The sequence below is a fragment of the Leptonotus elevatus genome, chromosome 2 (assembly GCF_054856555.1).
Source record: "Leptonotus elevatus isolate MCC_2025b chromosome 2, RoL_Lele_1.0, whole genome shotgun sequence".
In the NCBI taxonomy this organism is placed as follows: domain Eukaryota; kingdom Metazoa; phylum Chordata; class Actinopteri; order Syngnathiformes; family Syngnathidae; genus Leptonotus; species Leptonotus elevatus.
The window spans coordinates 7,534,276-7,561,439 of record NC_141240.1 but is presented as its reverse complement, the minus strand read 5'-3'; the positions used below and the strand labels follow the sequence as shown (position 1 = coordinate 7,561,439).

Below are 27,164 nucleotides of genomic sequence, written 5' to 3'. Positions count from 1 at the left end.
AAAAAGCAAGTTAAAGGTGTGCTGATAATCTTTTTTTCTTTTCTTTTTTTCCCCACCCCCACGTCAGCAAATAGTTCACGTACTTGTATGAACTGGTTCAAGGAAGGAAGAGGGGAAAAAAGGGCCAACACCCAGCAGCATAACGTTCATTATTAGAAAGCGCAGTTTTCAAACTGACAGCAAGAGGGCGTCAAAAGCTTGTTGCACACGTGAGAGCGTCTCTCCAAGGGATGGTTATTATGTCATTGTGTTGAGCTCCAGGAGGCTGCATGCTGAACAGTATTTAGACTAGAGAAACATCAGCCTGAATTGTTTGAATGTTTTCTTTAACTATCTTTAAGGCACTGCTCCATTTTCTAGTCTAGCCCTCCTACACAACAAGCATTGCAATCAGCTCTTAAGAGGCCAACATGGAGTCAAATTAAAGCACCAACTTCCACCTCGAAGACAATGAATGCTGCAAAATGCTTCCTGGTCCAATGTTGAGACATATAGTGCGTTCAAAGACTGCACTTAATTATGCATTTATAAGAAATCATGAGTGTAGAACTACAAATTAAATGAATGTATTACCAATAAACGAGATCTGAAGATGTGCTCTTTTTTTCCCGTTCTTGAAATAAAAGCAGCTGAAATCGATTGTGGTAGGCGAAGCAAAGAGTTTGTTGTTGCTCACAGTCAAGTACAAAACGCTAGAATCTCAATCTATCGATTAAAGAATGTAGCCACACATCACGAGAAGTGCAAGGGCATTTCATTCTCCTGATGAAGACCCCCAGGGTGAGGATTTAAAGAGTACCACAGTAATCACTCTTTTTCCGAGGAGCAAGGTTATTTATAACACCTCTTGTTGCAGACTTAACACCCTCACTGTGTCTTTTAGAGGACACTGGACCTTGGCCAAGTCACTGGACTGTTCCACATTGCATCTCAGTCACAGTACTCTGTTCAGCTTTTATTCTGGGGGCGGTGTAATGTGGTTCTTTTACGAGTAGAGCAGGGATGGGCAACGTAAACGATGGAGAGCGCCACAAATTTTCATCAGCGCTACCAGGGGGCAATGGCGGCTCGAGACAGTTTTACCTGGGGTGGCGAAAGGGTGGCAGGAGGTTCAATTGGGAGGGTGGAGGTTACAACCCTCTGCACATGCACACACACGCACACTAAAATGAGAGTGCAACTTAAATTGAAGGCGATACTGTGAATGGTGTGAATTGAAAACTGGTGATTAAAATGTTTATACACACAATGGAGACAATATCAGGAACATTTTTAAAGCAATTTCAAATTTATTATTAACAGATTCATTGCCAGCTGTAGTTGTGGTAATCGTGTTGGCAAGGCGGTTGGTAAACCAGATATATGATAAAAATGCTATTTTATAATTGGATAAGCTAAGTGCATGTCTGCTTTTTTAAACTGATCCAATGTCCAGTGCATCACAGTATTTGAATATATTCCATGTTTAACTCATTCAAACTCAAAAACGTATTTATATATATATATATATAAATTTTTTTTTCTTATGCGAGAATATACAGAAGGCTTTGATGCCACTTCTGACCTAAATAGGTCACTTAAAGCAATGGTACTTAAAAAAAAAACGGTCAGCAGGTGGCAGCAGAGTATAAGAGATCAGCCATGGCCATGTTGCAGCAAGCTCTTTTTCACAGTGTTTTCAACAGGTTTGTAAATAATGATTTTGCTATATTCTAATGCTAAAACAGATACAGATGTACTTTTTTTCATGATGCAAGAAGAGACTTTGGTGGGTTCCATGTTTTTATAGCGATAGAACAGAATATTCTGTGAATTTTGCTAAATCTGTCAAAATCCAGTAAAACAGCCTGGAGCGAAGGGGGTTGCTTTAGTGAAAATGGTTGGGAATGAATGTGAATCCACTCGTCAGCAACTAAAGGCTTGAAGCAAACAACAGAATAACCACATTTGTTTTTTCCCCAGTGCAAAGTGCTCTCGTGCATAAAAAATACCATTCGATCACGGCAAGCGGCTTAACAAAAAAAAAACACTTATTATAAGAATTCATAAAAGGACATTTCCAGGGTTCCGGCTCACGTGATCTTCATGTATAAAAGGGGATCGTAGCCGGAACAGAACCTTCTCGCGCAAATAAACACGAGGGCTCTGAGTGACAAGCAATGCTGGCGGTCGTTCGGGACTCATAGAACCGTAGTTACATACGTTACTGTCGTTCTATTTTGTCCCTCCCAACTGCCAGGTGGCGGTGCTGAAACAGCACGGAACGCCGAATGCCAGCGATGTCACGAAGACCCGGGAACCACATCCAGTGGATGAGGAGAGGTGACATCCAAACTGTAGAATCTGGAGAACATGCAAGGCGAAGACCAGGAAGCAGCCGCACAGACGTCCTCCAAGGACACTCCTTTCAGATCACCCCATGAGGTAGACACACCCATGGTGGAATGGCTGCGCACCCCAGGAGGAGGGGGACGACCAGAGACCCGATAAGACTGCCAAATCACCTTCCCGATCCAATGGGAGAGGCGTTGCTTGGACACAGAAGCTCCTTTATTCGGGCCATCGTAAGACACAAAAAGCTGGGTGGATGTACGGAAACATGACGTAGCATCCAAATAAGAGCGGAGCGCCCTCAGAGGATAACAAAGACCTGGAGCGTCATCCCCATCCGCCGATGGCGGAGCAAAATGAGCTTGACGAATAGGGTGGTTGGCTTGAAAGAAGAAGGACCCTCTGAAGGGTTAGATGAATGAGGGGGAGAGGTGGGAAGGCATATAGCAGGCCCCTTGGCCAGGAGTGTGCCAGAGCATCCTAGCCTAACGGGCTGTTCTGTTTCCTCAGGGGAAACAAGAGGGGACAGTGGGTGGACTCCTCGGAGGCAAAAAGATCCATTTCAGCTTTTCCAAAGCGACTCCAAATGGCGCTCACCCTCTCCGGGTGGAGACGCCAATCCCCCTGAAGCGGACGACGGCGGGAGAGAGAATCCGCCGACTGGTTGACAATGCCAGGGAGAAACATAGCCCGCTGGCTGACAAGACGGGGGGAGGCCCATCTGAGAAGCCTCCGTGAGGCCCGTAGCAGCTGGGCGGACCTTGTCCCGCCCTGATGATTGATGTTATACACAGTGGAGGTGTTGTCCGTTTGTACCAGGACATGGGGCCCTGCCACGAAGGGCAGAAAATGAATCAGGGCCAGATGCACAGCCTGCAGCTCTAGCACATTGATGTGCAGCGATCTGTCCCCTGCAGACCACAGGCCTTGAGCTGTTCTGTGTTGCCAAACTGCACCCCCATCCACTCAAGGTGGCATCTGTGGTGACAACTTCGTGACGTGTGGGTACCACCCTCAACGGGACTCCTGCTGATAGAACAGATTGGCGACCCCAAGGTGCGAGAGCACCCATGAACCGACTTGACACTCGGTCCAGCAGCGGGTTGAGCCGGAAGCGGAGCAGGCACCGTTGCAATGGTCGCAGCGACAGCAGGCCCAATGGCACAAGTGCCGTCAGGGACGTTAACTTGCCCAGCAGAAGCAGAAAAAGGAAATAAGGCAGCATCCCATTGGCACAGAAGAGAGAGATGAGACGTAGCACATTATAGACCCTCCATGGGGACAGTCGAGCAGTCATAGAGGTGGTGTCCAACGACATTCTGATGAACAGAGTCTGCTGAGAGGGAACAAGAGAGGACTTCTCCAGGTTGACCTTGAGCCCAAGTCGTGACACATGCTGCAGAAGCGTAGACGTGTCTTTGATTGCCTGATCCTTGGACTGAGCGCATATCAGCCAGTCGTCCAATTAAGGGAGCACCTTTATCCCCCTCGACTGCAGGGGTGCAAGTGCCGCCTTCACTACACGTGTGAACAATCTGTGAGAGAGTGTGTACTCTGAACTGCCAATGGCGACCCCTGTAGGCAAAGCGGAGAAACTTCCTGTGCTGAGGAGCAATAGGGACGTGGAAGTAAGCGTCCTTCAGATCGATTGATGTGAACCATTCCCCTCGGGTGATCGTCCTCATGGGATCCACTGCTTCGATAGCGGACTTGGCAAGGAGGGTCGCTAGCACTTAATCCAGAGCTTGTTCCTTTTCCGGGTCGCTGATGATCGTCTCTCTGACCCGGATGGAGAGAGGGGGCCAGCGTCGGAACTGAACCCATGAGACAAGGTAGAAACCACCCATGTGTCCGAAGCAAGGGCAGCCCAGGAGTTGAGCTGACGACAGGAAAAGTAACCGACTGCCGGCCCCTCGGGCTCAATCCCTGGCAGTGGATTTAGGGGTCCGGAAGGGATGGGGCGTGGTGCGTGAAGCTCGGGGCTGACCATGGGGCCCTCGGCTCGAGAAGCGAACCCCACGGGCATCTGTGACATGGCCTTGTGTGCGACAACGAGGCCTGTATCCCCCCCTAGGCCGAAAGGACTGCTCAGTACGTGACAGAAGGGCGGTCGGGAGAGCGTCTCCCCCCGAGTTTGACAAAGCATAGGGCCTGGCAAGACTAGCGAACTTACGCCTTGCGTCATTAGCACGCACTGTGCGTTCCAGTGCTCCTGTCGCTGCCGAACCGAAAACTTGACCCAGCACCACAGGGAGGTGACTCCAAGAGGGCTCTCGCAAGGGAGATTGAGCCAACCATACCTGACGGCGCGCCTGGATAAACAAAGACATACTATGGCCATGCTTCCTCGAAAGGACTGATAAATCCCTCAGCGCCATGTTACAGAACGGTGTAGCCTCATCTACTTTGTTGTCTCTCAAAGCTGCGGAGAGAGCAAGTAGGAGATGCGCCTGGGCGTTGTACGACTCAGTGACCAGTTCGTCCATCAAGCGCCACTGAGGGCTAGGGCATCTCACAGCCTCTCTAAGGGCCTCCTTCAGGGAGACGATGAGTGAAGCCACAGAATACATTAGGCATATGGTCCAAACCAATAAGATTCAGAAACCGCATATTTGCCAGAGTACGGCCGTCCGCCGGGAGCCGAGGATAAACACTAGAATTGGACCAGCAGGAATAAAGGTCTGTCCAAAAAAGACGAGATTCCGGCATCCAAAAAGACTCGCTTGAGTAATCCACTGGAGAGAGGCCACACTCAGCAGGAGGCTGAGAAAAGTCAGACATGTCCAACTTTAAACATTGGATCGCGCTAAGCATAATAGTGCGGACCAATTCTGCTCCAGCTGAAAAACGTTCAGTAGGAGGAGAAGACAGGGCAGAGTCCATACCCGAACATCCTCGTCAATGTTGTCTGCTTGGGAGGGCAATTGGAGTGTTGCATCCGGCATGTCCACCAATGCATAGGGCAACACCACTGCAGAGGCCTGAGCAACAGAAGGGTTTTGATCACCCAACTGCGCCTGTATTGCCATCACAATCACCTGCAACGGCTTAACTGCAAGGCAATCTGAGACTCTTCTTACTCCGACGGTCAGGGGCAGCAGGAGAAGCAGACCTGCGTTTTGCCCGACCCCCGCGAGGTTGGGGGGCCCATTGCCACTGCCGACGATGACCGCCCCTGGAGAGCTGCTGCGTCCTGGTGAGGCGCAATATCAGTCATGACAGACAATATAAAAGCCATCAAACAACATCAAGGCGGCTGGCGACCCACGGACGGAGCCGCAAAAGTTGCGAGGCAATACAAGCTAGGGAAGGATACGAAATAACAGCACCAACACTAGTGAGTTGTATTCAAAACAAGTCAAAGTAACCGCAGGCAAGACGTCAACAGTCGCTGACATCCACCAGGCGTACTTACAAACTTGAAGCCGCACTCAGCGATGAGGAGCGGAGATCATGTAAAGATGGAAGGGGAGCTCCAACGTCTATACATAAATTCCAAAAGTCCAAATACACTGAACCGTCCCAGCAAAGGGGGGCTGCCCTGATCAACAAGATCACAGGCCACCAGCAACGACGACGAAGAACGGCGATTAAACGCCGTGAGTGACCGCACGAGAAGGCCAAAGAGACTCGGTTCCGGCTACGATCCCCTTTTATACATGAGGATCACGTCAGCCGGAACCCTGGAAATGTCCTTTTATGAATTCTTTCTCGAGTGACGCATGCGGGATTTCTGTGCTGTTTCAGCACAGCCACATGGCGGTCGGGAGGGACGAAATAGAACCTCTTTAGATTGTGTAGATGTACCTAATGTTGTGGCCAGTGAATGTATATTTAGGGATACTTTTATTTCTTAAGAGTTTTCTTAGAGCAAAATTTGATTGAGCTACAACCTAAAAATAATCATAATCATGAAGTGAGACATAGATTGAGCATGTGCTTAAAATTACCCTGAAGAGTGTTTTAATGAAAGCGGCAAGACATCCTCCATGATAATGGTGCTCTGTTTTTCAGGGAGAAAAAGAAGAAACAAAAACCTAAAAACGCCTGCACGATTTGACTGAAGGTCCCCTGATGATTAATGAATGTTAGAACTCCCCCGAGGAGTTACATAAATTTCTCAGACAGACTGTTGCAAAGACCCATTTATTTCATTGAGGCGCAATCAATTATTTGATGACCATCCTAAAGGCATCAATTAATCTGGCATAATGTGAACATCCCAAATCTAACATGCAAAATATCTACAGTACAGGCCGCAGAGAGTTACAATGGCAAGGTTTTGAGACATAAAATTTACACACACACACGCACACGCACACCCCCACACGCACACACAATGACAGATAATTTTTTAAGAAATGCCTATATATCGCAATATAGCACCCTTAAAATTGCATGAAATGAATGGCAATTTTTTATCTTTTCTCCATTTGTTTGTTAAAGACACATTTTGTTTAGAACACACAATAAAATGAATTAAAATAAATAAAATGGAACAAATAATCAGTGGCCAGAAAAAGCCCCAATCAAAATTTGTGGTTGTACAACTTTTTAAGGAATTCAACGTAGTGCAAAAAATTCAGAGGTGGCAAATCCAGGTCCAGAAACTAAAAAGTTAAAAACCCTGCCACAGTTTGGCTTTAGCCATTGATGCTAGCTAGCTAGCTCATTAGCAGGTAAACGAGCGCCATGGGAGCTAGCTCTAGCTAGCTAGCACCTAGGGCTAAAGCCAAACGGTGGCAAAGTTTTCTGGACCTGGATTTGCCACCTCTGAAAGAATTACATTGAATACAAGTGCTTCAAGTAACGTTAATATCTACCATTTAACCAGCAGCACAAGTTTGACACCAAATTCATAGCAGTTTGCTGGGCTGAAAATGTTAAGTTGGAAAAGAAAGCAATATAAAACTGGTTGTTGAAAATTACAACACAGACCAACCTAAAATTGTTGGTACAGACACAGACAGCAACTCCCGCCCAATATAAAACTATTCGCAGCCGATCAAAGCAGTGCTCCTGTGCAGAACGGAAGCGAGATGCTATCTATATCATGCAAATCACCGACAAGCTTGTAACTTAAAAAAGCACACGTCTGTCAACTGCCGTTACATGATGCGCAGGAGCAGCCCATTTTACCAAGGCTGGTGACAGGAAGGCGTTGCATGTGTCGAAAAATCTGAACTTGCTCCTTTCTCAATCAATTTTCATGAAGCTTACTTTCTTGTCAATGCCAAAGTGTATGCTATCAATACAGAAAATGCATTTTTGATCATTTGAGTAGTGAAACCTTAAAATATGACCAGTATAGGTCTAATACCAATACCTGTTGTTGTGCCCGCCCATCCCTAATTATTATAGTTATGCATGAATTGTAGTGATTTATCAGCTTATAGTGTGTCATCATATTTAATACAAATCCCATTTATGTTGTTTTAAATAAACTTTTCACCTGTTTTGGCAAGTGAAAAGGTACCAATAAACTGGTTTTAGCATACTTACTTTGTCCTACCACATTCCAATTTCATGCATGTCAGTCATCTTGTTGAAAAAAATATATATATTAGGGGTGTGCATCGCTCTAATAAAAGATGATTAAACGATTCAAGGACATTTAATTTTAAAGTGTTTGATTCGGTTCGATTGAGTGGGATTACAATTTGATTTGATCTGGTATGGCTCAATTGGAGGCGGTATATGATGCAATTAGATTCTTATTGTCATTTAACAGTATTTCTCAGTACTCTAAATGTGGCATTTCTATCAAAGATTCGATACGTATTTTGACATATTATAAATAACAATTCGGTTCAATTCGATGCACTCACATCTTTCCAATCAAAACCGATTCAAAATTGGTTTGCTTTACCACAGTATTGCCACATTATATACATAAGTATATCTTTGAAGTATGAATTCATTTGTTTGACCATTTCAAGTAATGTAAACCAAAAGGAACAGGAGCTCAGTGATGAGGTGCTGACATTAACCTCATGTTGTCATTTGCGAGTATCACCAAGCTCTTCGTATATGATCTGTTGTAAGTGGTGTGTCATAAAACGAGGCCTTCTGGAGGCGCACTGCTTTGGTCTGACACGCTGCCGCTCTGCCGGGGCTCTCAGCATGACTCACTTGCCCGTAGGAGTGTGCCTGTTTTGTGCGTGTGACGGAATGGACCGGTGCATGTCACCGTGCCCAGAGCAGGAGCGGAATATGGCTTAGGGAGAACTGTCACTGCAAAGGAAGCGGCCATGGCCGCTCACCTTTCACACGCAATCTCGGAGATGCTCATGCAAATTCTGCAGCCTTATTCACTCGGCTTGCATCCCAATTACAGTATACAACATGGAGGTTATGCTACTTTTAAACTGTTACTTTCCAGTTCGTGTTTTTATGCCTTATGAGCTAACCAAGCAATGCACACAAAGTAAATTCTGTAGAGTAAAATTGACTATTTAGACTGGGACCAAAGACTCAGTTTTAGAGTAATATTTACACTTGAAAGAGAGTAAAATAAAGAATAAAAAAAGTCACTCAAGGGTTGAGGAACGAACTCACAACCTTCAACTTGGGAGATAGCCAATCTTCTCCCTGAGCCACGCAGCTCCTGCTGTGTTCTTGTATATCGCTTGTTTGCTAGAAACTTCCTAAATCCAAGAGACCAACAAATAATTTTGGTCTCCTCTTGGAGATAAGCAAACAGTAGGAGGGGCATAGCTCAGGTTGTAGTGTGGCAGTCTCTCAAGATGGTCACAAGTTTGTTCCTCAACCCTTGAGTGACTTTTATTTAATTATTTTTCCCAATTCTTTATTTTACTCTCTTTCAAGTGTAAAATTAGCCTACTCTAAAACTGAGTCTATTTGGTCCCACTCTACATAGAGTCAAATTTACTCTACAGAATTTACTGTCCAGAATTTTTTTTTCTCTCTTTGCTGCTGCCAAACACATTGGCTCATATTGAATCAATTCGAGAATTGCGCGCTGTAATATCACGATATATTGCAGAATCTATTTTTTTTAACACCCCTATGTAACACCATTTGAACCAACCAGGTGCATCATGTCTAATATAAATAAAAAAATAAAATAAACATGGATTAATCACACTATTAATTTGGATCCTTTAGCTTGACAGCGGATGGTTACGTTAAAGGTAGCACAGATTGTGTTTGAGCAATAAACATAACTACATGTATTAAAGTAAAGCATTTAATAAATTCTTGTGTATGACATTCAGAATATTGGTTTTAGTCAAAATATTGGGGTCATTATTTTATTTAGAATTATGCAAGTAATGAAAAAGAGGAGGATGAAAGCATTTAGTGAATAAAAAAATTACATAGTAAAAAAGACATCCTCAAAACATTAAACGTAAAAATAATTAACACATAAGTGCTCTTCAATTTTGGCAGGCAAAAAAAATATATATATATATTTTTTTAAAGAGCTCAAGGATTCAAGGAATTCACTCTGGGGTAACAGAACATAAAATTTATCTATATGCCGATGATATTTTACTTTATTTAGAAAAGCCTGCTATTTCGTTAGGGGAAGTATTTAACTTAATAACTAAATTCTCACAGTTATCAGATTATTCTATTAACTGGACAAAATCAACACTTCTACCTATTACAGAAAATTCATGGAACCCTGCAAGCCAGGACCCACACTACTCATTTCCGATAGGTAATTTAAAATACTTAGGCCTAAAAATCTCACCTAAATTAACTGATTTAATTCATTTAAACTTTACTCCACTTCTGGATAGCATTTATAGTGACTTGGAGCGCTGGAATAATCTTCCTATTTCTCTAATAGGACGAATAGCCACTATTAAAATGAAAGTTTTACCCAAAATAAACGATTTTTTCTCAATGATTCCATTTAAACCTACGGCTAACTGGTTCCAGTTGTTGGACTCAGCCGTTACAAAATTTTACTGGAATAAAAAAAAAGCAAAGATAAGTCTATCTACTCTTCAGAAAAATAAATCCAAAGGAGGTCTGGAGGCACCAAAATTTATGCACTACTATATAGCTAACCAGCTACAATATATCATTTTATGGGCACAACCCAACAGAGATACTAACTGTTGGCTGGAACTAGAACAGAAGGATTGTAATAACCTCAGACTTCTAGATTTACTCTTTATTACAACATCGATTAAGGGACATAATTGTTTTAAAAACCAAATGATTTCCGCCACCCTGACTGCCTGGTGGAAGGCACTAGAAATTACAAAAGCCCAAGTGGAGCCCTGTGGGCTTTCTCCCCTATGGCATAACAATGACTTTCAATTTAACAACCAATCGTTTTATTTAGGTGTGTGGGAGCAGAAAGGAATTACACATCTCCACCATCTCTTCTCAGATAATATGTTTATATCATATACATCCTTGCTCCAAAAATACAAAATAAAAAACGGAATTTTTTTACATGATCTGCAAGTTAAAAGTATAATAAAGAAACAAATTCCAACACTTCAGGGTACGTTCCAACCGCCTGTTTTAGCTAAAGATATTACCAAGCTTTCTCCGACAACAACAAAAAAACTCTCAAAAATATATAAGTTACTTTCATATACTGATAAAACGTCTTTACCCATCTCGAAATGGAAACAGACTTGTCTATAGCTCCGGAATGTGACTTGGATTCAAGTTTGTGAAAACATTTTTAAAATGACAAAACACACAAACTTATCCAATATAAAATTATTCATAGAAAATACATTACTCAATATATGATGAAGAAAATGGGACTCTCAGACTCCGACATTTGTCTCCAGTGTTTACAAAACACTACTGACACTTATTTTCATGCTTTATGGTTATGCACTCCGGTTCTGTATTTCTGGACTAAAGTCTTAGAAAAACTTTCCGCTATCTTGGGCTGTAGGATACCGTTCTCTCCAAACTTGTGTTTGCTAGGTGACCTAACAACAACTGACTTACCACATAAACAATTTCAATCTACACTTGTAGCCCTTACTATCGCAAAAAAAACCTATTCTTGTTAACTGGAAAAATAAACAAACTCTGAATATCGACAAATGGTCTAACCTCCTCCTAAATCACATTTTAATGGGAAAAATATCTACCTCAAATAAAAAACAAATATCAAAATTTATAGAAACATGGTCTACGTATATAGAATATTTTAACCTAAATCAGGTCACTTAATTCTGCCTGTTAGCGAGAGCCACCGCATCGCGATAACTTACATTGATGTTTCTGTATTTGGCAATTTGTAACTAATGGTTGTGTTTTTATAGTCAGGAACCCAGCTGCTGCCAACAGGATCGAGCAGATTCACCTCCAATGGGCACTAAGGGTTAATATTCGGATTCACAGCATGCCAGTGCGTTAATTCAATAGGTGCTGTTTTTCATTTCCCTCTGCTCCGGTTCACCTACTGCCAATTTTAATGCACCACACACACACACTTGTATATACACTGGGTGGGGTCACATTCAAAGTTTAGGGGTAGAGTTCGCCAGTCGGCGAGCTGGCGAACTCAGTAACAGGGTTAGCTTTCACTAAGAACGCTGGAGTGACGACCGGGGCCTTTCCCCGCTGGGCCTGGGGTTCGGGGGTGCCGCCCGTCCTCCGGTGCCCCCATCTCCCCTTCTGCCCCCGGTGTTCCGTCCCTCCAGGCTGCGGGGGATGGGGTGGGCGTGGTTGCCCTCTCCGCTCTGCTGTCCGGCCTCTCTTCGGCGCCGATGCCTGGGTGCTGGGGGGGGGGGGGGGGGGTCTTGGGGCTTTGGGGGCGGCTGGGGCTGGGTTGGGGTGGATGGCGGGGGTGGATGGGTGGAGGGGGGGAGCGGGGGCTGTGGACCAGTGGGGTGCCTGGTGGGCCTGCAGTGCCCCGTCCTGCTGCGTTGGGTTAGGGGCGCGGGCCGTGTTGGGGTGCGCTCCTGCTCCTGGGTTTGCTCTCCGGCCGGTGGCCCTGACGAGGCCCGGGGGTCATCCTTTGGTGCTGCCGCGGCCTGGGGGGCCCTGAGGTGTTGCGCTTGCTCTGTCCTGGCAGGGGTCGACGGCTCCCCTGCTTGGTGGAGATTTTCATGCATGCCAGATCCACCACACCAGCATCTATCGAAACTCAGACACAATCTGCTTTTTCCTCAGGTCATTGAATCGGTGGAGGCTGGTGTCTGTGGATCTCACTCTGCTTCGTCTGTCCTTCCTTCCTTTCCTCAGTCTCCCCTTTGGTCTCTTGAGGTCTCCCTGATTTGTTGTAATTTAGATGTTTCTGGGGTTGGTGAAGGACTCTGGTTGGTGGCCCGGTGGGTGGTGGGTGGTGTCTGGTCGGTGCTGGATTTCACTTTCCTTTCTTTTCTTTGGTCCTTCCTCGGGTCTCCTGACGGCGGTGTTCGGTTTAGGTGAACGGTATGGGATTTTTAAATAGGTTTTTGGTGAACTAATGAATACACACACACACACTCACACGCACACTCGCACTTTCACATACTCACCCATATACAAAATAATAATAATAAAAAAAAAAAAGGCAAAACATTTTCTGATTAACAATGTAATTGTTTCTTCTTTTCCTTTTGGCGTTTCCCTTCAGGGGTCGCCACAGCAAATCAGTTGCCTCCATCTAACCCTGTCCTCTGCCTCCTCTGCTCTCTCACCAACTACCTTCATGTCCTCTTTAACTAAATCCATAAACCTCCTCTTTGGTCTTCCTCTAGACCTCCTGCCTGGCATTTGAAAACTCAACATCCTTCTGCCAATATACTCGAAATCTCTCCTCTGGACATGTCCAAACCATCTCAGTCTGGCCTCTCTAACTTTATCTCCAAAGCCTCTAACATGTGCTGTACCTCTCATGTACTCATTCCTGATTTTATCCATCCTGGTCACTCCCAAAGATAACCTCAGCATCTTCATTTCCAGCTTTGCCTCCTGTCTTTTCTTCAGTGGCACTGTCTCCAGACCAAACAACATCACTGGTCTCACCACAGTTTTATAAAACTTTCCTTTCATTTTAGGTGAAACTCTTCTATAACACATCACACCTGCCACTTTTCTCCACCCGTTCCAGCCTGCCTGCACACGCTTCTTCACTTCTTTTCCACCCTCTCCATTGCTCTGGACTGTTGACCCTAAAAACTCCAACTCCTCCACCTTCTTGGTCTCTTCTCCCTGTAACCTCACTCTTCCACTTGGGTCCCTCCTAATCTCACACAGATACTCCGTCTTGCTACGGCTAACCTTCATTCCCCTTTCCAGGGCAAACGTCCTCGCCTCTAGCTTCTCCTCCACCTGTTCCCTGCTCTCAGTACAGATCACAATGTCATCTACAAACATCATAGTCCATGGAGATTCCTGTCTAACCTCGTCTGTCATCTTGTCCATTACCATACCAAACAAGAAAGGGCTAAGAGCTGATCCCTGATGTAGTCCCACTTCCACTTTGAACTCCTCCGTCACACCTACAGCACACTTTTTTTGCATATGCCATTCGTCAAAAATAGGAAAATAAAAGCATAAATATTGTGCAAAGGAGTAATTTTATAAACTAGACAAAGTGCAATTTCTGCAGAAATTGCGTGGGAATGGATGCTAAAAGCTGAACGCTAAGCTGAATTCTTGCTGAATTTGACAGTAGTCAGGTTTCCATCTAAATGTTTCGAAATTTGTATGCAAATTTTGTGAAAATGCGCAAAACAGACATGCGACTATGCCCGTTTCCATCCGCTCTTCTTTTGCGAATATGCGCCGCGAGATGACGTTGTAGTGACGGAACTTTGGGACAATGGGGAGTTCCAGGTGGGAATGTTGGTTTTGACGGACTGAAGGGAAGTAGTTTGTCTTGTTGGCTTCCCTCCCGCATGTAAGTGAAGTATGTTGTTACATTGAGAGCTGATGTTAATAAAGCCATCTAAAATTGCATTAATGTTTTTTTCTTTCATTAATTATAAAAATAATCGTGTTTTTTCGCCTCCCCAAACATATCTTACTTTATCATCCGCCATTTATTGTGACTACAAACATGCGTGTGACGTAGTATCGATCAAAACGTGCAACGTATATCCGATCTTGTAGTCGCTTATTCGCAAAACCTGTTTCCATCGCCAAAATGCGCATTTTCCTTTTTTCGATACGCTTCAAAAACCACCCCCTCCAAGCGTAAAAAGTTTTTTTGCAAATTTTGGGCCTTTTTTCTAATTTCTGCCGTTTCTATTTAGTTCCTTTTTTCCTAATTCTTGAAGCTAAAGGGGAAGCTCACAGTCGATGTTGAGGCTAAAACACAGGAGCCAATGAACAGCTCTTCAGACGAGGTCAGCTTGATAGAATGGGATAGAAGATCCTTGGAGGTTTTCATGGATGAAACACCTGTCGTGACTTAAGTTCATTCGTGTTACAGGACAATTATGTGGAGACATCAGAAAAGCTCTATGGAGTGCTTCAGGTAGCCTTTCTTCACTTTGTGGCATATTTTGACTTTCAAAATGAAAATGATCATTTTTAATGCTTCTCGTACTTGCTTTATTTTAATAACATTCATCTGAAGGCAGAATAAATGTTTAATACAATGGACGAACCCGGGTCTGACTTCAGTCCGACCTACTCCAACCTCTTCAACGAGTCAGAGTCCTCCAATTTTGAGGGTTTGTGCAAATTGCATCAAATTCTAATTTACTCATTCTCAACTCTAGAATGCGGTAATTATTTAATCAAATCAAAGCCCAACCTAAAAACATCTTTGTTGCTTCAATTCTATCAACATAATTCTTGTTTGGCTTGCCGGAGAACAAGTAGGCAAAGACCAATTAACCAAGTAACTGACTTGAAATGACTTTAAGTCATTTGAAAATAAATCATCAAAATAAAGTTGTCTTGCTTGTTGACTGCTTTATGTTGTACCTGTTGTATGATGACGTGAGCAGAAACGTAATAAGGTGTTTGCATGATGACATCATCCCAGGAACGACAAGTAGCCAATATTTAATAGTAACAATACTCTCTTCCATGGGGTAGAGACGTATTGCAACAATTACTTTGGACTTAATCTGAAAAAAATTCCAGAGCCAATATGGGTTGGAGTGTGGCATGCAATTATATGAAAATGTATCAAAATTTTGCATAAATGATTTCACCAATAATTCATTTAACAATCCTGACTGATACTTTTTTTTTGTAACCAATAATACAATACCTCATTAAATTCCCAGAAGTATTTGCAGCAGAGAAGTTCTAATCAAATGAGCAAAACTTAACTTTGATTAACGCCTGCTGAGTTGTTGTTGTTTTTTGCTGTGAATGTTACAATCTTAGATTCTCAAAACACAAGGTACAACTATAGACTGAAAAATTAACATATTACAATGTCAAGTTTACCATTATCAGTTTTGTGAAAAAGACCCACTTGAAAATGTAATAAATTCTCAATAACATAAAATATGCAGTGTCCCCTTGTTTTATGCTTGGGTTAGGTTCCAGAAAATACCCACAATAAATGAAATCCGCAAAGTAGTTAGCTTTACGTTGTACATTTATTATAAATGTTTCAAGGCTCTAAAACCCCTCACCACACAGTTTATACACTTTTTTTCATTGAGGCATTTACATTTTGTCACATTTCTCTCGTTTAAACATTCTCAATGTTCAAACCTTCATAAATTTTATAAAATCGGTACATAACTGTAAAAAAATGCATGCAAAATTGCACTAAAACAAATCTGCGATACAGCGAGTCCGCGAAAAGTGAACCGCGTTATAGCGAGGGAACACTGTATTGCATAATTTGCACAAATGTTATTCCAATTTCACTTTTTATTGTATTGTTGGTGATTGTGAATGGTACATTATTGAGTTTCATTACATTTTAAGTGCAAATTTTATTACATTTTCAGGAAGTCATTACATTATAGGGTGCAATTATCAGCTAAAGACTTCATGTCTGGCAAGTAAAACAAAGTTAATGAGATTTTGTTAAATACACAACACAAAAGTAACCGTTATGGATAAAAAATGGACTGATCCACTTTATGGGTCAATTTGCCCCATCCATCCATCCATCCATCCATCCATCCATCCATCATCCATACATCCATCCATCCAGCCGAGAGACATAGTCTCTTCAGCGTGTCCTGGGTCGTCCCCGGGACCTCCGACCGGTGGGACATGCCCGGAACACTTCTCCAGGGGAGGCGTCCAGGAGGCAACCAGATACCCGAACCACCTCAACTCCTCTCCACACGGAGGAGCAGCGGCTCGATCCTGAGTCCCTATCGGATGACCAAGCTTCTCACCCAATCTCTAAGGGAGAGCCCGGACTCTCTACGGGAGAAACTCATTTCGGCCGCTTGTATCCGATCTTGTTCTTTCGGTCACGACCCACAGCTCGTGACCATAGGTAAGGGTAGGAACTTAGATTGACCGGTAAATCAAGAGCTTTGCCTTTTGGCTCAGCTCCTTTTTCACCTACACACCTACTACAGACCGATACAGAGCCCGTATCACTGCAGACGCTGCACTGATTGGCCTGTTGATCTTCCGCTCCCTCCTGCAATCACTCGTGAACAACAACCCAAGATACTTGAACTCCTCCACTTGGGGCAGGATCTCCTCCCCGAATCGGAGAGAGCACACCACCCTTTTTCGACTGAGGTCCATGGTCTCGGATTTGGAGGTGCTGATCCTCATCCCTCATACTCTGCTGCGAACCACTCCAGTGAGAGTTGGAGTTGGAGGCTTGATGAAGCACCACATAATCTGCAAAAAGCAGAGATGCTATACTGAGGCCACCAAACCGGACCCCGTCAACGCTTCGGCTGCGCCTAGTAATTCTGTCCGTACAAGCTATGAACAGAATCGGTGACAAGACAAAGGGCAGCCATGGTGGGGTCCTACTCTCACTGGGAATGAATCCGATTTACTGTTGGCAGTGCGGACCAAAATCTGACATCGGTCGTACAGGGAACGAACAGCCCGTATCAGGGGGCTTGGTACCCCGTACTCCCAAAGCACCCTCCACAGGACTCCCCGAGGGACGCGGTCAAACGCCTTCTCCAAATCCACAAAACACATGTAGACTGGTTGGGCGAACTCTTATGCACCCTCGAGGACCCTGCCGAGGGTGTAGAGCTGATCTACTCTACTGTTCCATGGCCGGGACAAATATCACACTGCTCTCCTCCTGAATCCGAGATTTGACTTCCCGACGGACCATCCTCTCCAGCACCCCTGAATAGACCTTACCAGGGATCTAGAGTTGGAGCAAACCCTCTGGTCCCACCTTCTTAAAGCGGGGAACCACCACCCCGGTCTGCCAATCCAGGGGCACAGTCTCCGATGTCCATGCGATGTTGTAGAGGCGTGTCAACCACGACAGCCCCACAACATCCAGAGCATTTAGGAATTCCGGGCAGATCTCATCCACCCCGGTGCCTTACCACAAGGAGCTTTCCAACCACCTCAGTTACTTTGTCCCCAGAGATAGGAGAGCCCACCTCGGAATCCATAGACTCTGCTTCCTCAAAGGAAGTTCAATGTGGAATTGAGGAGGTCTTCGACGTATTCTCCCCACGGATTCACAATGTCCTGAGTCAAGGTCAGTAGCACCCCATCTCCACTATACACAGTGGTAAGGGGGCACTGCTTTCCTCTCCTGAGGCCGCATGGTAGACCAGAATTTCCTCGAAGCCGTCCGGAAGTCGTTTTCCATGGCCTCACCGAACTCCTCCCATGTCCGAGTTTTTGCCTCAGTGACTTCTAAAGCTGCATTTCGCTTGGCCAGCCGGTACCTGTCAGCTGCCTCCGGAGTCCCACAGGCCAAAAAGGCAAAATAGGACTCCTTCTTCAGCTTGATGGCATCCCTTACCACTGGTGTCCACCAGCGGCTTTGAGGATTGCCGCCACAACAGGCACCAACCACCTTACGGCCACAGCTCCAATCGGCCGCCTCGACAATGGAGGAGGGTAACATGGTCCATTCGGATTGAATGTCCCCCACCTCCCTCAGGACAAGTTCTGCCGGAGGTGGGCGTTGAAACTCTTTCAGACAGGGGATTCTGCCAGAGGTTAACAGCAAACCCTCACAATAAGTTTGGGTCTGCCAGGTCTGATCAGCATCTTCCCCCACCATCGGAGCCAACACACCACCAGGTGGTGATCAGGTGACAGCTCTGCTTGCTTTGAATTTGAATTGTAAATATATAATGGAGTAAAAACTTAATAATGACAAATTACATCAAAAGTAATGGATGTCAAATAATTTGACAATGATTAGTATTCAATATTGCATTTGTCCATTTGAGTTGTCCAAGCAGGGTTTCAACCCGGCGGGTCTTGCGGTGTGGCAGGTAACTGCTCAAACCACTGACCTAACTTGTCTTTTTGAAGAAGATGGGTTATGGCCTATTCAAATTAAAAAGTGTCATCTGATGCTGAAAGTTATCGATGCTGAATGGGGATAGGTGGGCATGTGAAGCCCTTTGAGACTCTTGTGTAATTAAGGCCTATGTAAATAAACTTGACTTGATATGTGCTTTTGAATCATTTCAGTGAATTTATAATGCATTTCCTAATATGATAGTCAGTTGGTTAGCATGTAATCACTTATATAATAATTTCCATGGATACATTTGGTGGTATTCAAACTCGCGACCTCGTGGTTACGGAACAACGCAATTTACTGAGTGCGCCACTGAGCAATATCAGAGATCTGGGGGCCTCATTTATAAAACTGCATGAGAACCTACGTACAAAAGTACGAACGAAACCCAAACTTCGCGTACGCAGAAAAAAAATATATTTATAAAACCATGCGTAGACACACATATACACACCTGCACACAATTCCCCTATATAAATGCCAAACGATCCCAACCGGTGTGCCTAGCAGATTCCACGAGGTTTCCCGCCCCTATTTCACCCCATATTTGGCAATGCAAATAAACTAATCTGCGTATTTATAAGCAGCACGTGATGGGGAAAACCATTTGGGCACGAAAGAAGACTAATTTCACGATGATGTACATAGAATTTTGTGTGAATAATATAAAAAAAAGATTGAAAAAAAAAGATGTACATTGAAACACTCATTGGAGAGGTCACAGAAGGCCGTGATTGTTTGGGAGCATCACCAATAAAAGCAAGCAGGACGAGTTGTGATAATGCCGCCGCAGGGCGCACAGTAGCAGAATAATAAAATAATAATAATTAAAAAAAAATATATATATATACATTTTTTTTTTAATAATAATAATTTGATCTAAGACAAAGGGTGAGGATAAAGAAAATAATTTGATCAATTTTATTGTCTTTACTCAGACTTTACTAATGCACTAGGGAAATTGTCTCCAAAAATTAGGCGATCAATAGGCAGCCCTATAATTGTTGTTATTATTAGTAGTATCTATTAATATTTCCAAAGTGTTGCTTACGAACAATTCTAATCTTTTGAACGGTTCTTTTTAATGAACTGATTCTAAAGATTCAGTTCACTTAAAAGAACTGTCATGCCCATCACTAGTTGGGAGGCTTTCAATTTCGCTCCATTTGTGGCTTTGGGCAAGCTGGGCTTTCTGGCGAGTGACGTCTTCAGGCTCGGCTGTCAGACGTTTGAATTTGGACACCCATAAATCTTTGTCGGCTATATCAGCTATTTCCATTTCAAGGTCAGCTTGATTTACTCCTGGAAATGTGGTCAACAAGGACAGGTCAATCTCCAGGGTTGTGAAAGGGAAAGACAGGGACATTTTTTCCTTTTGGAACTCGCAAAATCTGCTCCCATATGCAGTTTACATATCAACGATCGCACCTTGTAATTAATCACCGTGTGTGATCGAGATGGGCTTCTTTGAATTCTCTCAGGGAGGGGAAGTGGGAGAGCGTGCCTCACTGTACATCTCTAGCAAAGACAGTCAGCGTGCGCTCGAATGACAAAGCAGCTTCCAGCATTTGCAGTGCAGTGTTTCCCCGCCCCTGGAGACTTTCATCGAGCTTGTTTAGATGGAAACGTGTGTCGCAGGCTATGACGCAAATCTTCATTGACAGAAATGTTGAAATTTAATATTTATTCTACACTATTTTACAGCATTGGAAAACGTTAAGAATGTTTGTGTCATGTTTGTCCTCTACAGAAACCATATTAAAACAAAAAATATTTTTATATTTTTAGCATAATTGCCATGGATATATTTGCAATGTACAGTCTGAGGTGGGATACGAACGCGCGACCTCCTTGTTACTGGACTTTCCCAAGTGTACACTGAGCAGTATCAGAGAGCTAGTAATGATGAGAAGTTGTATGTATGGAAGTGGGCGTGGAAAGTGGGACTTTGATGAATGGGGAAAAGTTGATATTTAACGTGAAATTGTGCCAATACTGTAAGTAATGTGGAATCAGACGATATATACCCAACATGTCATGGATTTTTGAAACAAGTTGAAATTTGAATGTATATCGGATGTATTATGTGGGAGATTTTACACACAAAAAAAAAGTGTGGAGAATAATTTCGGCATTCCCACAATAATAAAAATCACCATTGTACAGAGTCAGACTGAGCAGTGTGGTGTGTCCCTGCACTTTTCCTGCACTTTATTTTATGGGTATTTATTTTGTGGGATGTTGCACTTTACCAACTCTGCTGTATGGATGCTCCAAACGAAGTTTCGTTGTTCCCTTGTGACAATGACAATAAATATTCTGAAACTGAAAAAGGAGTTCCCACCCACCGCGTATCATTTGCCCTGTCCGCCTTCCTTCCCCTCCCCTGGGCCGGGGGATCCATCCGTGGCCCGGGTCCTGGCGCTCCGGGGACCGGGAGGGTGGGTGGGTTTTGTGTTGTGCCCGCCCCGCTCCAGTGGACCTCCTGGCACCTCGGGCGGGCCCCAGTATCCGGGGGGCGAGCCCTATCGCCCCGCCGGGCTGGCGGAAATATACCAAATTTTACTTTCAGAGAAAAGTAACCAGAGCAGTCCTAAAGACAGTAAATGCATCAATTAGATTTTCACTTGTGGCAGCACTTCATCGGCAAGTCAGAATCACACTTGACTACCAATTCCATAAAACCGCTGCTTAATGGGCAATCAGGCACTCTAGTGATGCAAATATTTTTATGAAAACAATGAAAAGGTCAGTTTGCTATTAAAAGCCACAACTTCCTGTCCATAATGACAACTATTTAGTCTCCAAGGTATTTTCCCCCCACATTTTCTTTCACAGCATTTGCAACATGCTAAATCTGATAAACAAATTTGTCCCAAAAACATATCAAACGTTCTATTTTAAATATTGCCATGGTAGCAAAAACGTATTTATACATTTTTTAAAATGTTTTTTTTAATGCTAGAGCATAGAGAAGGCTTTGATGTAGCCTCTGACCTGAAGAGGCCGCTTAAAGCAATGCTAGTTAGTACAAAAAATGGCCAGTAGGTGGCAGCAGAGTATAAGAGATCACCTTGATCCATGTTGGAACAAGCTCTTTTCCCCAGTGTTTTCAACAGATTTGTAAATAATGATAAAACTAAGCAATGTTCTAATGCTAATTGCTGCAAAACGGAAACAGATACAAATATATGTGTTTTTTTCCCGATGAAAGAAGAGACTCTAATCTTTCTTTTGGTAGGTTCCATGTTTTTATAGCAATAGAACACAATATTCTATGGGCCTTGCAAAATCAGTCAAAATCCAGAAAAACAGCCGGGAGCGAAGGGGATTCCTTCAGTGAAAATGTCTGGGAGTGAATGAGTTAAGAATGTTTCTGTAAATGTTTTTAAAAAACAACAATAACACTCAATAACAGATTAGTGGACAAGTTACAGATCCAGCGTATTAGTGGGTGCAAATATTTAACCTGCTGTGGGCACTAAACCAGCCACCCACACTATGCCAGTGGTGATGTCTCACTGTTTATGTAGTTCATGCAACTTACACCACTTCCTGCCTACACACCCTGCGGTGGAGAAACAAGCCATTTCAGGGTTTATTGTTCTCGTCCAGTGAAGTGAACTGAGCTTTATTGCTAGGTGAAAATGTGGCAATAATGTGCTCTTTAGTTGGTCTGAAAAAACAAAAATGCCTGTTTATGACTACCAGATGATGCTGAAAACACATGAACACAGGCTCCATAACATTGTTGCTTTTCAAGCGATAAATGATCGCAGCAGATTTGTGAGGTGCAATGGCAGAGGTTTAATGACCTGATTGCAGGATTGGCAAGCTTTCCTGTTCTCCTCCGACCTGGGGCAAAAGCATAGCCTAAATAAGCGTGTGAAATATTGCGGCCAAGTTCAGCCAGGCGGCCGACTTCATCTGGGAAATGTTGAGAGATAAAACCTTGAAAGCACTTGTGATGTATAGTTGAGGTGATATGTGGTATCGCAGAACACAGCTCTGAGCATTGCTCCCAAATAAGCTGCATGTCATTGTGTTACGAGCCCACCTTGAACCAGACCATTTCAGAATCAGAATCAGCCTGTCGCAGTGTCAGCATGGCTCATCTTCCCTTTACAGGGAAGTCAGTAAAAGATAACATCAAAATACAAAACCAATGGGGAAAGTTCCATAATGTAATGTTGTAATGTCTTTCATGAAGCATACATCTGAGTGCCTGTCTTAAATGAAAGCCATTTCACAACATTTCCTTTTTACACCTGATCCATAGTTTATGCTGTATGTGTTAAGAGATTAATGCCAAACAAATGAAATACATTTGGCATTGTGCATAATTCTTATATGGACAATGGACAACCTGCATTTGTATAAATCCCACATTTTGGGGATTAACTCATAATGGGGAAGAGTGCTAATCATGTTTTTTTAGGCAATAACATAAACGGCACAAAAATAAAACAGTCATGCTCCACAAAAAACAGTCAAACAAACAAAAAAGCCCTAAACTGCAAGCACCAATGCGTTCACATAACCCTATGCATGGGTATAGTCAGTCTGAGATTGAGGCAATCTGCTTAGGCTGCACCAGTTAGCTAGCAACGGACTTCGGCTGGCTACTAGTATGACTACACCGTTGCTGAGTCAGTATTCGTCGCCTCCATGGTGACGAATAGGATGAACTTCCAACAAATATCGTTCTCACCAAGGGATGATTGAAAGTAAATAATACAAGATGGAGAAGCCATGCAAACTGCTAAGCTATGTTAAGGTAGGGTGACCTGACATCTCATTTCGGCTGGGAGAGTCCTGTTTTTGAGCCTTGGGTCCCGCATCGCAGCAAACTATTACGCAAGTCCCGTCCGGGCGTTCCGTTTTTTGCCACGTGCATGTCAATCACACAGTTGTCATAGCGATTCATACGATAAACTCATTAAAAGGAAATTTAACAGTCAGATTCCTTCCTATTTACTTCCAAATTCACGTTTGGGTTCTTATTCGCATACACAACTAATCGGTAGCAGGACGGACTCTAGCAAGCGGTGACCGGAACGAGAAACACTTCCTGATTTTGCATCTAAGAATCATGGGAATCCACTGCGGTCGCCAGTCTCTGAGCTTATATTTCCAACGTTACAATGTGTGACCGCCGGCGCAAGGTAAACGGCACAGCCAGCTTCTAATAGCTCTCGGGACCACGCAAAGAAGGTTGGATAATGGTGAGTGCATTGACCAGTTTAGCGTTTTGAACAGTCAACCAAGATAGCATTTAGCATTTGTGATTGATGCGCATGTCGGCCGTCTTTTGCAACCAAACCACCCTTCCCGCCAACACCCTTGACAAAGATTGTCTAGAGATGAAACTTGGTGAAATGTTTTTTTATAATAGCTTATATAGCATCCCACTTTTTAATTTTGAAAATCTGTTCACCCCACCCTAGCCTAAGGTTGACACGTAACGTAATTATTTGCAACACTGGAATTGAGTACACGTTTTACAGTTGTCTGGCTGGAACAGTATTAAAGCAGAGCGTATTCAGGAAAATTCTTTGAACAGGAAAATGGTATGCAAATTAATAGATATCTTTACTCTAAACAGATGAGTGCAGTGTCCTTTGATGTGCCCAAAAAACGATTCTCATAAGAATCGCGATTCTCATTTAGTACGATTCAGAATCAATTTCTAATGTCCCAAAATCGATTTTATTTAAATTATTTTATACTGTCTTGCCTTTGTCTGTGTGTGCCTTTATTTGGAGCGCTGTTCATGTTGTACCCGGTTTGGACACTGAGAGGCAGTGTGATTCCACGCGGTCTAATACACTGTTAAGTTGTAGCCACATTAGAGAGTAGAAGGAAAAAGTCACGATCAAGTTATTACAATAAAAGTTGTTTTTTGGGGCGTTCTTTTGAGTGATAAAAGTGCCATGAGTAGCGCGCTAATTAGCATTAGCGAGTCAGACTGGAGTCGATCATTACAATTGCTTGCACATCTATAGATTGAAGCAAAAATCATTGTCAATCAAATCATTTTGAATCAAAAATCGTTCCCAATGGAAAATCAATTCTGAATCGAATCGCAGACCCAAAAATCGGAATCGAATCGAACCGTGAGACATTCAAAGATTCCCAGTCTTAAATTGTTTAAAAGAAAAATGTTCTGATGGAACCTAACAGCAAACATGCTAAAAACGTGGTGTGCTCATTATGAGTGTCCAGCAAGTGCACCAGAAATTGACAACTCATTGGTCACGCCTGTTTTCTCTGATTGTTTTTTTCTTCTTCAAGTGCAGTTGCATATTAAAGGGCACAAGATGAGGCCAGAAAGGACCCCCTCCCCCCTAAAAGTCATTTTACTCATTTCCTAATGTCAGGCCATACTGACAGTTTTATATAGCGCTTTTCCGCCTTACAAGGCCCTCAATGTGCTTTAAATTCGGCTACTCATTCACATACTGACGCAGCATCAGGAGCAACTGGGGGTTCAGTATCTTGCTCAAGGATACTTGATACGTGATCACAATGGCATGGAATCAAACCCACAACCCCAGTGAGCCACACAGCCCCCATATACAGTTTTATGTTAGCTTGTAGATTTTCCCATCATATTTTCCATCAAACTAAACAAAAAATTGATTATCCTCTTTCACGTTATTATTCATCACGTCAGCCCTTTGGAGCATTTTAGGTGATACCGGGCGTGAAGGTACACAGAACAGCGACATTGAAAATAGAACATAAAACAATAAAGCCTGACCTATTTTGCAGTTGTTCTTTACATCTATACACCAGCCAGCCCTCCACTCACATTCCTCTCCAGTGTCATGGTTGATATTTTTAGCATTTTAGCACAGTATCCAACGTGCAGGTGTTGAGGTGGCTCGCCATTCAGGGTCGAAAGCGAAGTCTCCAATTCCCATGTTCACAGAAGTGACCTATTTCTTTCATTTACTGTGTGCTAGATATATTGTAGAGGCAAGCAATACATTATTGGTAAGCCCCTGTGGAGTGTTGCGCAATAACTCAGATTTTGAAGCATGCTATTGTATTCCCCTTCAATTCATAGATCAGCGATAATTGTCTATCCAGTCTGTTTCATGTTTGGATGGCAAATCATAACTGCAAGTGGGACAAGGTCTCAAGGGGAAGTGTGACAGCTTGTATCTTGTCTATAATTGCAACCTTATTAAAATCTGTCAACTCATGAGAATCATTTGGGAAGCGCTTCCTAATTTCATCAAGTGGAGGGGTTTCCAATGCAATTACAGCTACACATGCGGCGCTAAATCAATAGTGCAATTTTGAGGGTTTTGTAGCATCTCATCAATTGATCTGCTCTGTCCTTACCTCCTATTGTACTTTGCTTAAGAAGCCTATTTCGACTTGCGCAAAGATTTCAGAGTGCAAGTGTTTGGGGATGGAAGCAAGAAAGAACATTTCTTAAAAAACAAGAAACATAAAGTATATGCAAAGTCATTGCTGTAATAATACATAAATGTAACATTTTTCCATTTTATATTCATAATAACATTAAGTTTCCCCCAGTTTTTTTGTGTCTGCTAATAATGGGCAAATGAAGCTTCATGAAGCACTTGTAATATTTGTTTTTACTCCTCTGGATGGCAAAAATCTATCTGCACATACAATTACAATAAAGTGTTTATATATATATATATATATATATATATATATATATATATATATATATATATATATATATATATATATATATATATATATATATATATATATGTATGTGTGTGTGGGTGTGTGTGTGTGGGGTGTGTGTGTGTGTGTGTGTGTGTGTATTACCTAACGGGTGTTAAGCTGTGTGTGTAATTTGCAATTTTTTTTTATGGACTGCAGTGAGGGGGAAAAAAATCAAATACATATTGATCTGAGTGCGTTCAGCTGTGCATGTGTGTAAGTGCATTTACCAGCTAAATAAAAACGAACTTTGCAGCCAGTGTGAGAGACTGACGCAACACAAACCAAGCTCTGTCTTGTCAAGAGCGATGTATATACACACACACGCACACGCACACCCCCACACACACAGGCCAGCGGTTATTCGCAAAACTTGTTTCCATAGCTGAAATTCGCATTTTCCTTTTTTCTATAAGGTTCAAAATCCACCCCCTCTATGCGAAAGAACTTTTTCGCAAAGTTTTGGCCCTTTTTTATTTTTTGCGTTTCCAATCACTTTTATTTTCGCATTTCTTGAAAATTCAAATAAAAATGGGTGGATGGAAACCCAACTAGTGAGTGAGTGAGTGAGCGAGAGAGAGAGAGAGAGAGAGAGAGAGAGAGAGAAATATACATTTATGAATTATGCTGTGCCTCTACTTCCTGTCACTGAAAGAAATATTCTCTTCAATGATGGATATTTTGCTAAGAGAGGCTTAGTTTGTTGCCATGACAACACAGGAAGAAAGAAGCTTTGGCAACATGATGTATGGGTTCAATTCATCAGGAAGCTGAA

General features: G+C 43.0%; 1 pseudogene; it reads right to left on the bottom strand.

Annotated features, from left to right (window-relative positions):
- Positions 1-2,658: 2,658 nt before the first annotated feature.
- Positions 2,659-4,016, bottom strand: LOC147178299 (uncharacterized; annotated as a pseudogene).
- Positions 4,017-27,164: the final 23,148 nt, after the last annotated feature.